The 15,628-nt window shown below is 39.7% G+C and overlaps 1 pseudogene; it reads right to left on the bottom strand.

The window, feature by feature from the left end:
* Positions 1-11,562: 11,562 nt before the first annotated feature.
* LOC148360670 (U2 spliceosomal RNA) lies at positions 11,563-11,737 on the bottom strand (annotated as a pseudogene).
* Between the last annotated feature and the right edge of the window lie 3,891 nt (positions 11,738-15,628).

Genomic DNA, 15,628 nt, shown 5'->3' on the forward strand with positions numbered 1-15,628 from the left:
GTGTGAGTGTCACTGCTTCTGATTTTGGGTGAAATCTGACGTTTTTGTGAGATTCTTCCCATTTCCAACTTATATACGATCTCCTGTGACTTTTAAGCGTCTCCTGTTTGTACTCCATAAGTGTCTCGCATGCGCAGAAAAGAACACGTGACGTTACACGCAATGGTCCCATTGTTTGCGGATGTACTCATGGATGCTAACGCCGTAGCATAACAGACAATAAAATGTATGGTGCTACCGGAGGCTGAAGAGGGTTGTCCCTCCAAATATTAATTGAGTCCAAAATCTCACATTTCTCTACATTGTTTTTGGCCAGGATGGTGTGTTAATTACTACACTACGCAGAAGAATAAGGAAACAGAGCAGCCACGAGAGAATTGAAGATGATTGAATCAATGGTTCACAGGCGGAAGAAGCTGAAAAACAAAGTTTTCATCCTTTCCTTTACTTTGCTATCAATTAAATAAGCAAATAAATAAGCCACAGCCAAACTCAGTTTCTGTATTTTGTTTTCTTTCTTTTTCTTGGATTTTAGATCACCAAGGATACAAGTACAGAAATATTTGAGCTTATACAATAGGAGTACAGCATCCAGGGTCAGTCTAATATAAAAAAGAACAAAGGAACCCAATACACAGACAACAGCAAGTAAAGGAAAAAGGAACCGAGAAAACCTCGTCAAACCCCAAAAAGAGGAGATAACGTAAATAGACTGGCTTCCCATACATAAGAAAAAAGGAAGAAAATATATCAATAGGTCAATAAAAAACCTTACACAGCACCATACACATGAGGCAGTAAAGTTAAGAGTCCAATGAGGAGGTTGGAACAGTCATCAGGAGATTCCACCGGGTTACTTAATCCATCCGGAGTATCTGGGAAATTCTAACATAGCTAAAAAAAAACTAAACCATCTTTTGTAGAATATATTCACATCATCTCAAAGTACGTATCTATTTTCCAGGTATAAACATTGTAGGGAAGATTTAATCCCCATAGTGTGGGAAGGTGGTGCCGATTCCATCACAGTAGGGTTAAAAAGGCGATGATGTCTTGTATGGTTTTGAGTAGTTTTAAAGTACTTTAAGATGTTCCAGATAAAGCTATCCTACAGTCTGGTTTAAAAAGTGACCCATATATTTTTGAAATTGTTTGGAAGATCTCCTCCCGGGAACTATGCAGGGATGGACATGACCAGAACATGTGGGTGTTATTGGCTGGAGATAGATTGCACCGTTCACAGTTTGAGTTAACATCCTTAAAATTTATTGACGTTCTATGTTTAGTCCAATGAGCCCTGTGCAAAACTTTAGCCTGAATCACACCAAGTTGCATACATATTGAGAAGGTATATACTCTATATACTCTCTTCGGCACAGCTTCCCAGAGTAACATCCTACATGCCTACACTTCTTGTGTAAATATTGTGTGAATTATAACTTTTATCTTCTTTGTTTTCTTTTATCCTCACTGTTAAATATGAACTGGAGTGCCACGTCCAATTTCGTTGTCACAATATGTTCAACCCATTTTGTCTCATCTCATCTCACTAGCTGCACCGCTTATCCTCAGTAGCGTCGCTGGGGTGCTGGAGCCCATCCCAGCAATCATCGGGCAGTGGGCAGGGAACACCCTGAACCGGTTGCCAGCCAATCGCAGGGCACACAGGGACAGACAACTCGCTCGCTCATTCACACCTAGGGACAATTTGGACCGGCCAATCCACCTGAAATGCATGTCTTTGGAATGTGGGAGGAAACCGGAGTGCCCGGCGGAGACCCACGCAAGCACAGGGAGAACATACAAACTCCACACAGGAAGTCCGGGAGCTGGATTTGAACCCACACAGGAGGTTCCCAAGACCTGTGCCGCACTTGCGCTAACCACTGCGCCGCCGTGCTGCCCAACCCATTTTGTAACAATGACAACTAAGGTATATTCTTTTCTATATCTGGTATTTCGTGGTCAGTTTTCTGCACCCATAGTGTTTGCTACCGCTGTATTTTTAAATACACACTTGTATGCTTGTCTGTGTTTTTGTAAGGCAACCGCAGCAGAGGCCCCCCGCACCCTATCGTGCGGCGGCCCTGTGTATGTGTTAAATACAGAAAAGAACCAGCTACAGACACTTTTCCTTTTAAATCTGTGTGCCCTATGGTAGCGAAAATACTGTATTTATTTTGTGGAGTATGCCAAAGCCTTATGTTGCTGGTGGATGCAGTAATGGTAAACCAAAAGGTGAGCAGCAAAAAAAGGCGCTAGCTGGCACCAAAAAAAAAACAAAAAAAACACAGGAGAGCCACCAATGGGACCACTCAACGAGCCTTGGCGGATAAACGCAAGGCTGACCGACCAGAAAGTCAATTCAAGTCATTTTTATTTGAATAGCGCTTAATCCCATAGAGTCTCAAAGAGCTGCACAGGTTATTGCACAGACTATTATTACAGACTATTATTACACCATCCCCTGATCTGAAACCAACATGAGGGCAAGAAAAAACTAAAAAAAACTCAACATAAGGAAAATGAAGAAACCTTGAGAAGGGACCGCACATGTGGTAAACCCCCTTTCACGATGACCAGGCTGCAACAGATGTTGCAATAACAAATAATACACAGACATTGTCAACAAAAAATACAGGTTATTCATATGTTATAGAGTAGAAGTGTTTTTTAAGCTTAGATTTAAACATTTCCACTGAGGTTGCAGATCGCACCTCAGGGGGAAGAGCATTCCACAGCACCGGTGCCCGGTTGGAGAATGCTCTGGAACCTGCGGGACTCTTCTTGGTTCTTGGGATCACCAGTAGATCAGCGCTTTCAGGGGGAAGGATCCGGGCCGGAACAAAGGGGTAAATTAAATCTGAAAGATATGAGGGAGCAAGTCCATGCATGATTTTGTATAATAGAAAAAGATCCTTAAAATCACATCTTAAGCGAACAGGGAGCCAATGCAGGTTAGCTAAAATCGGGGTCATGTGATCAAACTTTCTCGTCTTAGTTAAAAGCCTCGCTGCAGCATTTTGTACTAGCTGAAGACAGGACTTCGGAAGACCGGAGAGTAGTGCATTACAGTAATCGAGATGGGAAGTAACAAACGCGTGAATCATAATCTCCGCATCCGACGGAGACAGCATAGGACGAATTTTAGCAATGTTGCGAAGATGGAAGAAAGCGGTTCTAGTAATTTTCTTCACGTGTGTTTGAAAAGACAGATTGGAGTCAAATATGACACCTAAAGTTTTAACTGAGTCACTCTGGGTGATAAAAAACCCGCAATGCTCAGCCAGGGCAACAACAAAGAGCAGCAATGTTTCGCAGGCCACTGTATGTAGGAGACATCATCATCATTGTTATAGATTATAGCTGCCTGAATCATCAAACATCTACAATAAATTTTCTCTCCTTAGATGTTCCGATGAAATCTAGAAGTAAAAGATGGGTCTATCATGTTTTTATTCTTTTATAAATTATTTTAACTTTTGTCTGCTCACCATACGTTAAAATCTAAATCAAGCTCACTGCTGCTACTGGATGCAAAATAGCAAAACACAACTAACAGTGATTGTCATATTCGAGGTTGGGAAGGTTATTTTAAAAATGTTTTCCGATACAGTTACTGGTTGGTTGGTTGGCTGGATCCTTTAACCACTAGGGTAGTAGGAGCACTATTTCCTGGGTGTGTCTTGGACAAGTACAGCTTGGTGGCGCCCATCCCTCCCCAGGCCAACAGATATGATTACCTGTTTAAAATTGTAACACAATGTAATCTCAATACCATAACATTGCAGTAATGTAACTTGATTACTTTTGATGAAATTGAGATTACTCCGATACCAAATATGCTAAAAAAAGGACTGAATAAACGAAATATAAATAAAATTACTACAAAATAAATGAACAATAAAACAAATAGATAAAACCAAGATAAGGTAGTTGCCTGTAGTCCAACAACAAAGGGGCTCATATTTTAACCATGTAAATAAAACATTCTTTTTTTAACGGCAAATAAGATATGCTTTGTTTTAGTTCACATTAAGAGCACATCAAGAGCCCTATGTAACCGCGGTCTACTCGTCCCACCAAAGATCCACATTCACGCTGGACTGGATGATGAGGTTTTTATTTCAGTTGCTGCAAATGAATGAGTCACGCACAACACGTGGTTAGCTCCTCTCCTGGCTTTCAACACGTTAGCAGCACACTGTGGACTGCCCTAAACATATCAAATAGCTTTCTTTTCAGTTTACATAAAATAAATTTTAGAACATCAACTATCACAATACATTTTTACATCCATTTTAACAAAATACTTTTAACAGGAGATCGTATAGTGTTTTTTTAACGTTTACAATGAATTCAACATATTTTTCTTTAAACTGAATTTCAACCAACATCGTCCTTTTTATCTATATGAGAAAATAGAAATAACAACAATAACCAGTATAAAAACGGGTACAATTTACCTGCAAATGAATGAGTCACACACAACACGTTAGCTCCTCTGCTGGCTTTCAACACCATAAGGGGAATTAGCATTTTAGCACAACATGCAACGTCCGGCAAAACTAAAATAAATGGCGACAGAACAAAACAAAAATAAATCCAAACAGCTTGACAACATAAATCACATTAATGTGCATGTTGAGAGATTTGTCAGCTGTGGTTTTAATGTTGAAAATTAACTTTTTTCGGAGCACCAAAATATTGTGCCTTAACGTTAGCAGCACGCTGTGGACTGCCAACGGCATCCGCTTTCCGGTCACAAGATCAAAAGCCAAACGAAACCTTACCCCATACCAGCAGGTGGCACTATTGGACTCATCATCGCAGGACACTTACACAAAAACTATACAACATATTTCAGCAGGAATTTTAACAAAACAAATATTACACCCGTTACACCTATATAGTTTTAAAAACAAGTGTTCACTATCTAAATTTTCAACACTCTCTGGGACTTGTCATCTCTCTCTCTAGTGTCAGTAATTGAAATTATGAGAGACACATTTCATCTATGAGTCCATTATGTATTTATAAATGTAAGATGCATGTGAATGGGTGCATGAAGTGAATGAATTGATGCTGTGGAAGAGGGCACATGCACCCAGGCATAAAATTGTATTTCATTTCATGTTATTTGTTTCACTTGTTTTTTGATATTGTCTCATTTGTTACACTTTAATTACAGTACATAACACTTTTCTGTTAGTTTTGTGATGTTTTTGGTCATATAATCATGTTTTGTCGTCTGGCACCTTGGGCAGATCCGTGAGTGGAGGGGGGCGAGGGGATTCTGTGAGTGCGCTGCGTGTGTGTGGAATGAATGAGGCGGCAGAGAGAGGCATGACCGGATGTAAAAAATGTAAACAAAGCTATTGTGAATGAGTAAAAAGAGTTAAACCTAACACACATTGGACTTCACTATTGTCATCTGTAGGGTGCAACTTCAAAATGCTTTTAAATAAATCCTGCAGAATAATCCTTTTAAAAATATACCTGTAATTTGATTACATCTTATTTTCTGTAACTTTAACAGGATTCCCTTACATATTTTCGTATCCTTATCACATAACGCTGTTGTATGTATTCAGTTACTCACCAAAGCTTGGTCATTTTCTCCCCTGTGCAGCCATGACGATGATGATAAACCCTGACTACAGTAATAATACAAACAATACCGGCGCCGATGACAGATTTGTCACACGAGCTACTCGGCAAAGCCTTCCCTTTCCCAGGACCCGCAAGGTCACGTCAGCTCGGGGTGGACATGCCGATGGCGTGCATGTGCCGAGGGAACGCTAACCTGAGGGGTCGCGGCGGCCGCCAGAGAACAAAGAACGGGCGCGAGATGCGTTTAGGAAGGAAGTCGAGGAGGAAATTTGGAGCGAGGACAACTCTTATTGGCCATCAGCAGCGCAGGTGCGCCATCTTCAATTCCCGCTCCAGTCCAGCGAATAAAAATGTGCCATCCTGCCACCGTGGTTCGTGTTGTGCAGCAATTTGTGTTGGGGTGCTAATATCAAGGGTGTCAGATAATAGAAACACAGGCTGGATTAGGCTTGCCCACAGAATTAATACAGCCCATGAGTCAATGCTGAGAGCAGCACTAGAAAAATGAGGTGCACTATGTCAAAAAAAATTACCCGCAGTTTGGAATATGTCTTCTGGGTTTGGCAGAAAATTTTACAGTTTTGACTCCCAGTACAGTAATCTATTGCAATACCACAGTTTTATATTTTGGGGTTCGCTTTTTCGCAGATTTTCAACATGCATTCTGTTCTGCATTCTAATTGGCTAACAGTTACTCCTGCCGTTTACCCACGTCTCTTTGACATTGTGAGGACTATGCAGAGAGTGGCAATAGTGGTCTTACACATTCTCATGTGAATATCAGGGTTTGCTTGAAATACAGTTCTTAAGGATTAAAAAATGCTTAAATTTGGGTGAAGTGCTTGTTAACACTTGAAATTGTTGCCATATTTCTCAACAATTGTGCTTAAAAAATGACACCTACAGTGCTCTCTCTCATTTACCTATGAAGCGTCATCGCCCCCTAAGGGTTGCGCCCAGGAGGACAGTTGTATCCTGAACAGGGCATTATGAAATGTCTATTTGTGCAATGATTATATATCAATGTCGGACATTAATTATGGGCCATGCAGAAAATTAAGGTAGGGTTTCGTAGTGGTTAATTTTAATGGGAAGAAGTCAAGTCATATTTATTTGTATAGCCCTTAATCACAAGAAGTCTCAAAGGGCTGCACAGGATATTGCACAGACTATTATTACAGACTATTTTTACACCATCCCATGATCTAAAAGCTACATAAGGGTAGGGAAAAACTCAAAAACCTCAACATGAGGAAAATGAAGAAATCTTGAGAAGGGACCGCACATGAGGTCATCCCCCTTCCAGGATGACCAGGCTGCAATGGATGTTGCAATAACAAATAATACACAGATATTGTCAACGTGAAATATAGGTTATTCATATGCTATAGAATAGAAGTGTGCTTTAAGCCTAGATTCAAACTGAGGTCGCAGATTGAATCTCAGGGGGCAGAGCATTGCACAACACCGCTGCCCGGATGGAGAACGCTCTCGAGAGAGCGACCGACTGACCGACCCAATGTTTCAAGCAGCTTTGGGAATTATAACTCCCTGATTCATCGAAATGTGGATTTTCTTTTTTCTTAAATAAAATCTAAGTAAAATGCTACAGCTTACCACCCGTTTTTGATCCCGACCACGTTTTGCCCTCCTGTCCCGGCTATCGACCGTTTTTTTTCCCGTTCCGTTTTTTTCCCGCGTCCAGCGAGCACCGGATCGCGGGCGCTGCCTTTCCCCTGTATCTCAAAATTGTGAGTAAACGTTGCGCGATTGGGTCTACCCTTCGTGCTGGTCGTGACACCTACCACTACAGTATATAGGAATAATACTAAAGCCAATACTGAAGTCAATTCAATTAAATTTTAATTACTAACAATGTAACAAAGGGGGAAAAAAATCTGGTCCCATTGCAAGATAGTCAAGTCATTTTCTTATTCTACCATATCCAAATAGTTTTCAAAAACAAAAATGAGTTTTTTGGGGGGGGTTATTTTACCTAAATGTGTCGAAATAAAAAAAATACTTTACTGATAACACCTAGAATGAGTAAAACATTTACCAATGGGACACGTTGATTTTTAGTTTATTACAATACGTTTCCCTCGAATCCTGATAGATGCAATTTATGACCGATTAAGTTTATGTCATAGTGTTATTTTCCGTACACATTTGGTATGAATAAAGTTATGTGTAAAAAGTATCAAGTGTGTTATGATTACAAGTGCTTAAAAGACTACCTCAAGTTACGTGCAATAAAGAATTGACGATTCAATATTCCAACAGTTTATAATGACATGATGGATTAGTCGTGTCTATTCCTAAATACAATGTAAAACCATTGGAGTTTTCACTACATCTTTTCACAATAAAAGGTTTGTTTACATGTATTTATTTTTCCCACCTCGTATTCAAAAATGACATCACTGCTATCTTTACAACAGCATGAACTCGCGCACACGCAAGCAAAAACACTAATTTGTCAGGACCAGAACAGAGACAGGACACACTCGCTTAACATTTCTCAGTTTTATTGGGATGAAGAGAAAGGAGTGCACAAACCATCCGGTGATCGCTGGTCGCGGGGAGCATATCGCTCTGAACGCGGAAGTGGCACTTTTGCGGCGAGCGATGGCGGTGTCGGGAGGAGAAAAAACGGGTCGGTAGCCGGGATAGAAGAGCAAAAACGTGATCGGGATCAGAAACAAGTGGAAAGCCAGGAGAGGAGAGCAGACGTGGTCGAGATGAAAAAACGGATAGTTATTCGGGTCGCGAGAACAGACGTGGTCCAGATCAAAACAGGTCATAATTAGGGACGGGAGAGCAGACGTGGTCTAGCTCAAAACAGATTGTAACGGGAGACTAGCAGGAGCAAAAAAACAGGACAGGCGAAAAAGGGCTTGCCGTGTAAAAACAGAAATTCGCAGGCGGACCGACAAAAAGGGTCTGATCGGACAGAGTTTAAATACTGACAGGGAGCCAATCCGTCAACAAGCTGCAGCTGGCGCCACACGGGCGGGGCCAATTGTTCGCCATGGCAACCGTGACAAAATTTCTGAATAATTGGGTTAAATAGGACTTTCATTTTTTAAACTTAGAAGTTTACCTCATAGGTGTAATGTTTATTTTATTTTTTTTTTATTTTTGTCATACAGTGTATACTCGGAACACCGATATGGTACCCTCGGGCACCTGGTAGCCTCCCCTGAGATCATGTGAATAGCCTGAAAATAGGTGTCCAGTAATAGGTCATTGTAAATTTTTAGGAAATGGAATTTCTTACACCATAAAGCCATTGCCAAGATCAGTGTATTTAAATACATAATTGAAAGGCAGTCTACAATTTATAGATGTAAATCAGTCAGTTCCCCTAAACATGCAGATGTTTTAGTAGTTGACTGAGCCGATGTTAACCCTACTTCTAATGATTAAAAACTGGTAATAACATAGTAACAATATAGTAATAACATACATGCTTTTCTAAAATAGTTACTTCCTGCTGTATTTACAAACATTGAACATTAAGCACTACATATTATCTTGCAGTACATAAAGTCCAGCGGAATGAAGGGACCGGCACAAATAGAGACCGATCACGCTCCTCCAAATGACCACATTTCCTTAGCGGCGCGTAAACACAATTGTTTGGAGCGTGATAGCGATCGGAGCTGCTAATTGTTTGGTGCAATATCGGCGGCTCAATTGATGGAGAAAGTGGCAAACAATAGCACGCACGCTCGCCATGACACACGCGCCAAGTTCCCCTTTTTCCCTCTACACAATTGTCCGGCTTTTATGGGCCTCTTTGTCTAGGATACTTCAAATGATGACAAATTATTAATCGCAAAACCCCCAAAAGTCTTCATCTGGAGCGTGTGCTTATGATGGTGTGTTCAGTTAAACGTACACAAATGTATCATAATTTTCACATTCATTCAATTTTTCTTACCCCCCAAGTCAAGTTTATTTGTATAGCTCTTATCACAAGTCATCTCAAAGAGCTACAAACTACTATTACAATAGTAAAAACGTGAATTTCCCTTTCTTTTAACATAACTTTTACTAGTACTAATAATGTTTGTGTTAATTATTCAAATCAATAGGGCTTTTTTCACCAAATTTTTTTTTTTTTACCACAATGAGGCACTAAATAATACACCATGCCCCTTTAAAGTTTAAATTCCAAGTTAAAGCAGATTCTAAGGTATAACTTAAGCTAAACTTTACCATTGATTGCAACAGTAATACAGTACATACTGTAGGTTCTTTACAACAAAATCAACAATTTTGTTATTCAACCCCTAGCAAAAAGTATGGAATCATCAGTCTTGGACAAGTACTCTGACATTTTATTCCGTAGGACAAACTCCAATAAAAAGCATGGAAATATAATGTTTATTAAAAGTGTAACTTCTTGGCATAACAGTAAAAGAAATGAATAAAAAGAACTTTGTGGTTGTCAGTAAATGCTACTCTTAGAGATCAAGAACAGGGGGAAAAATATGGAATCAGTGCATTTTGAGAAGAAAATAAACACCCTGTCGATTTTCTTTCGTTAATTGGGCACCTGGCTTAGGTTAAGTATGCTCATCAGTCAGTAGTTTAAAACAGTGCAGTTATCACACCTTTGAGGGCTCCTGGACCAAGTGGATTGGCAAGAATAATGGCTTCAACAAGAGAGATGTCTCGAGACCAAAGACAGGATCGTCAAACTTCTTGAAGAAGGTAACTCTACTCGTATGGTTGCCAAAGATGTAGGCTGTTCAGTCAGCTGTATCGTAGATTTGGACAAAGTACAAACAGCATGGGAAGGTTGTTAAAGTCAAGGCTCCTGGTAGGCCTAGGAAGAGATGTAGGCATCAAGACAAACAACCAAATGCCAGATGATGAATTAACAAGAGAAATGAAGAGAAAATGGAAGTTGGAGTCAATGTATGTGACAGGACTGTGCAAAATTGTCCAAAGAAAATGGAATTTTCATAGAGGAAAGCTTAAAGGAAACCATCGATGACTCTTAAACACAAGTGAAGTAATCATGGACTCGGGAAGACTGGATGGCATAGATCTTCAGTGGTGAGTCACAAATCTGCATTGGACAAGGTGATGATGCTGGAATTTTGTTTTGAAGGTGGGGGATTCCGGTGAGATTTACAAAGAGGACTGCCTAGAGAAAACAGAATTCCCACAGTCTTTAATGACATGGGGCTGCATGTCAGGCAAAGGCACCGGGGAGATGACTGTGGTCAAATCTGCAAAAAATGCACAAGTTGACATTGACATTTTGGACAGCTTTCTTATTCCCTCAATTGAAAAAAAGTTTGGGAATGATGAACTTGTATTCCAAGATGACAATGCCCCATGCCAGAGCAAAAAATGGGGAAACATTGCTTGGAGAAAGACACATCCAGTCAATGCAATGGCCTGCAAATAGCCCAGATCTTAACCCAATTGAAAACCAGTGGTGGAAATTAAAAAACATTGTCAATAGCGAGGATCCAACCTGCAAAGACGATCCGGCAATTGCAATCAAAGAGTTGGCACCATATTGATGAAGAATATGGTTTTTCACTCATCAACTCCATGCCTCAGAGATTACAAGATGTCATGCAAGCCAAAGTTGGTGCAACTAAATACTAGTTATATGTGTTGATGGTTACTTCTTTGTTTGTCATGATTCCGCATTTCTTTCCCGGTACTTGGGCTATAATAGTAACATGTACTGACCACAATCGTTTGTTATGCATTTATTTTCTGAATGCCAAGGAGTTGCACTTTTAATGAAGGGGGGGGGTTTTGGGGTTTTTAAGGGTTATTGATCTATCTTCGTTATTCATTATCCATTATCCGTTATCGGTCAGTTCATTATACGCTACAAAGCCTAGGAGCCGGGACACTTACTCTCAACCAAAAGGCCAAGCTAAGGTCCTAGCCCTAAAGCCTTGCTGCGATCATTGCGAATGCACCGTTCCCGGAGGTACTGCTATACCGGGCCGATGCGTGGAGTGGACAAAGCAAGCTCATATTCCATCTCCGAAATGCAAAAATCAAAGATAGTGACTTCATAGAAAGTACACTAGGCCAAGCTAAGGATCTAGCATCAAAGCCTTGCAAAAGGCCAAGTTAAGGTCCTGGCATTAAAGCCTTGTAACCAACTTCAGAAATTCGTGCAGCTCCGAAGGATGTTATTTTTTTATACTTTTCAACAGTTTGTTCAACAGAATACAATGTCAGATTGAATACTTGTCCAAGACTGGCGACTCCATACTTTTTGCTAGGGGTTATTCATTTCTATTAAAATTCATTTTTTATGATGTAACTTTTTGTCAATTATCCCTACGAAGTCAACTTTATGTCAAATATTCCAATCCCATGAAACCTCGAGGTGTCGATGGATTGTCGCCGGTCACACATGGCTGTTTCCCAGGATGCACCTGGCACAGGGCGAGCAAGCGGATGCAGGCTCCGGCTGTTTCCCGTGCATACTTCCTGGTTTGGCTTGGAATTGGAAGAGCCATATTAGCTGACTTGATGAGAGTGATGTGCACAAATGTGATACGTCTGACACGGCCCCAGGTGGAGGATACCACCACTCACTTTCACATAAACTCAATGTTTAAAATTGAGAGATGCCCTGGACACAAACTACCGTTTTTTCCCGCATTGTAAGACGCACTGGATTATAAGATGCATGGAATCAAGACTACAGTAGGAGCTACCACACTAATGTTACATTCCAGAAACGTGGGATGTGTAAATTCTCCAACCTCTGACTAGGGAAATATCACTAAAGTAACACTTAAGGTGGGAAGTCGGAGGAGAAAATATGTACCCTGACTTTATAGAGTTGCTTCAATGTGAGGTCAAATGATAAAATGGCGATGTCCTTGGACAAACACACAGTAAATGGTAAAACATCTCATCTCTCATCTCATTAGCTGCGCCGCTTATCCTCAGTAGGGTCGCGGGGGGGCTGGAGCCCATCCTAGCAATCATCGAGCAGTGGGCAGGGGACACCCTGAACTGGTTGCCAGCCAATCGCAGGGCACACAGGGACAGACAACTCGCTCGCTCATTCACACCTAGGGACAATTTGGACCGGCCAATCCACCTGAAATGCATGTCTTTGGAATGTGGGAGGAAACCGGAGTGCCCGGAGGAAACCCACGCAAGCACGGGGAGAACATACAAACTCCGCACAGGAAGTCCGGTAGCTGGATTTGAACCCACACAGGAGGTTCCCAGGACCTTAGAACTGTGCCGCACACGCGCTAACCACTGCGCGTGAGTTTAGTCAATTATAAAATATATCTGTGTGCTATTGACCTGAGCCGCCTTTTTTACTCCACAATTTTAGCCAAATGTCTTTAATAAGCAAAATAAAGAACAACTTTTCGCGGTCAGCCATCTTTGCTATTTACATTCGCATGGACTCTTTGGGGTGAGATCTGGTACCATCCAAGTGAGAAATCTGACTTCCCACTTTTTTTAAATGCAGTATTATTGGTGGCAGTTTTTAGGGCACCCGGCTGCCCTAGTAGCTCCCCGGAGCTGTTAAAAATGGAAAGAGATGGGGGATAAAATATGTATATTTTTAATCATTTTGTGGTTTTCTGTGTTACAAATACGACACAAACATTCCTCTTGTTTTCCAAAGCTTTGAAAAAACGTTATTAAATTTCAACTGAATATCTTAAGTATGAAACCACTTTTCGTTTTTAAATAAAAAATAGGTTTATTCAAGGGTATACATTTTTTTGCGACTCCAGACATGTCTATTTAGTTTCTTGGTTAATTTTAGCTCTTTCACTAATTTGGGTTGCCGATCCCTGACTTAGGGTGTATATTAGTGCTATTATTGAATTGTCGAAAAATGTTGCTGACAAAAATTACAACAGAGAGTATGCAACAGGAATTGAGCCTGGGTTGTGGTGGTAAGAGCACTGAAACCTAACCACTATGTCACTACTGATACAGATGAAATATGAAAAGTCATTAGATTAGAGAATGGCGAAAACAAAGTCGTCCCAAGAGATGTAAACAAACGCAAATTAAAAAAAATAAATCACAATGAGGTAAACAACTCTTTGGTGTATCTGACGATAAATCGGAATTTGTATTTATTTCTTTCACGACGACTTTCTGTCTCATCCTTTCTCTAATATTAGTTTCTGGCACCTTGAGTAAAATAACGGTTGATCTCGAGATGAAAAAAAAAAATCGAATGCGATTTAGTATGTCATCTGTGGTCTAGTATGCTCTCATTGCCGCGGCCCGGATTCGATTCCCATTGATACAAAGTTTTGCGGTTTTGGTGTGCCATGTTTTTTGATTGATCAGTCATTGCACAAATACGGTAGTATACCGTGAAACCTTGTGTAGGAACCGCACCTATAAATACTGCATGCATTACGAAGTATTAGTATAAATACTGTATGTATTTTCCGTCGTATCCACTGTATTTTCCAGTATGAGGTCCAAATTTCTGGCTAAATTGGCGATTTTAGATGCACCTCATAGTCCGGAAAATACGTTATTCTCCTTATTGTCTACAAGCCCCCTCTAGACTTCCTGGGAAGTCAGGGGGGTTTCTAATGAGAACATAATGGGCCCAATCAATTGTTTCCTTGATTGAACACACCCTTCGCTTTCCTCATCAAAACATGGACACCAGCCAGGGACACTGCTCTGGACACTTTATTAAATGCAATAAAAGGATGCTGGCCACTTTAGTTTGACATTTTAAAAGGAATACCTCCTCTAACATATCCAATTCAAATGATTGGCACAGGAACAGGCTGTGCAGAAACTGGATAATTATCTCCATCATCTGATACTGATGTGTTTGTTCATGAGCTTTTTAAAAGGTACCCCTCCTTAAACACTCCCGATTTGAATGATTTGCTCATGTGCAGGTTGTGCAATAAAGAAAAAGACTTCAGAGCTTTGGCCCTCAAAAACCAGGATTTGAGACCTGTTCTGTATTGTCAATGAATAAAGATCATCTCATCAAATGTATTGCTGTGAAAAATCTTGCTCTATTCACGAATAATTTGGCAGATTTTATTATTGTGGGAAAAAAAGTGTTACGTTTGTTTTAGCTTCATGCTTTTCATTAACTATTTAATTGTATGTATTATTTATTGGTTTATTTATTATTTTTCATATACTGTTTTACAATATTCATTTCTCATTTCTTTAACTCGCCGCTAAATTTTTGAAGTGCGGACCTCCATAGAGTTGGATAAATAAGTACTTAACCTCTAATTGTGCAGCTTCTACCACTTGAAAATATCAGAGAGGCCTGTAATTGTCAATATGGGTAAACATCAACCATGAAAGTGAAGGTAGGGGAAAAATGAATTCTTTAAAAATCAAACGATGTTATTTCCAAATCATGTGGAAAATAAGTATCTGGGCAATACCAAAAGTTCATCAATACTTTGTTATGTGTCCTTTGCAGGCAATAACACAAGACACGCCGTGGCTCCCTTCTTCTAATTAATGCATTATTTTTTTACTTTTATTTTTTTCCTTACATTATTTTTTTTTATTATTTTATTAACCGGCCAGGAAATTTTAGCAGTAGACCTTTATAAATATTACATATTTACATGTTTAATTATATTGCTTTTCACTAGGTATTACTTCTATTTTTATAGTAATTTGTTCATTATTTTCATATATTATCATTTTAATTTCTTATTTTTAATCTTACTCCTAACTTATTGCGGTGTGGACATCCGTAATCAAATACCGTTACATTTTTATACCATTTGTCTTCCCACTGCGTATTTTATTTATTATATTTGTATAATTTCGCATCGATTTTTTTTTTTCCAACTATTTATTTCTCATGTTTTACTTACCAGTCACTTTCGGCATTATGGACCTCTAGACTTCAATATTTTTAACTTTTTCCATCTTATTGCTCTTTTACTACCTAGGTTATGCATTATATTTATTTGTTTTTTTTTTGTATATATTACTAGATTTCTCGTTTTTTGACTTATAGCTAATT

Source organism: Urocampus carinirostris, chromosome 8, assembly GCF_059441175.1.
Source record: "Urocampus carinirostris isolate Australia breed hairy pipefish chromosome 8, RoL_Ucar_1.0, whole genome shotgun sequence".
Classification (NCBI taxonomy): domain Eukaryota; kingdom Metazoa; phylum Chordata; class Actinopteri; order Syngnathiformes; family Syngnathidae; genus Urocampus; species Urocampus carinirostris.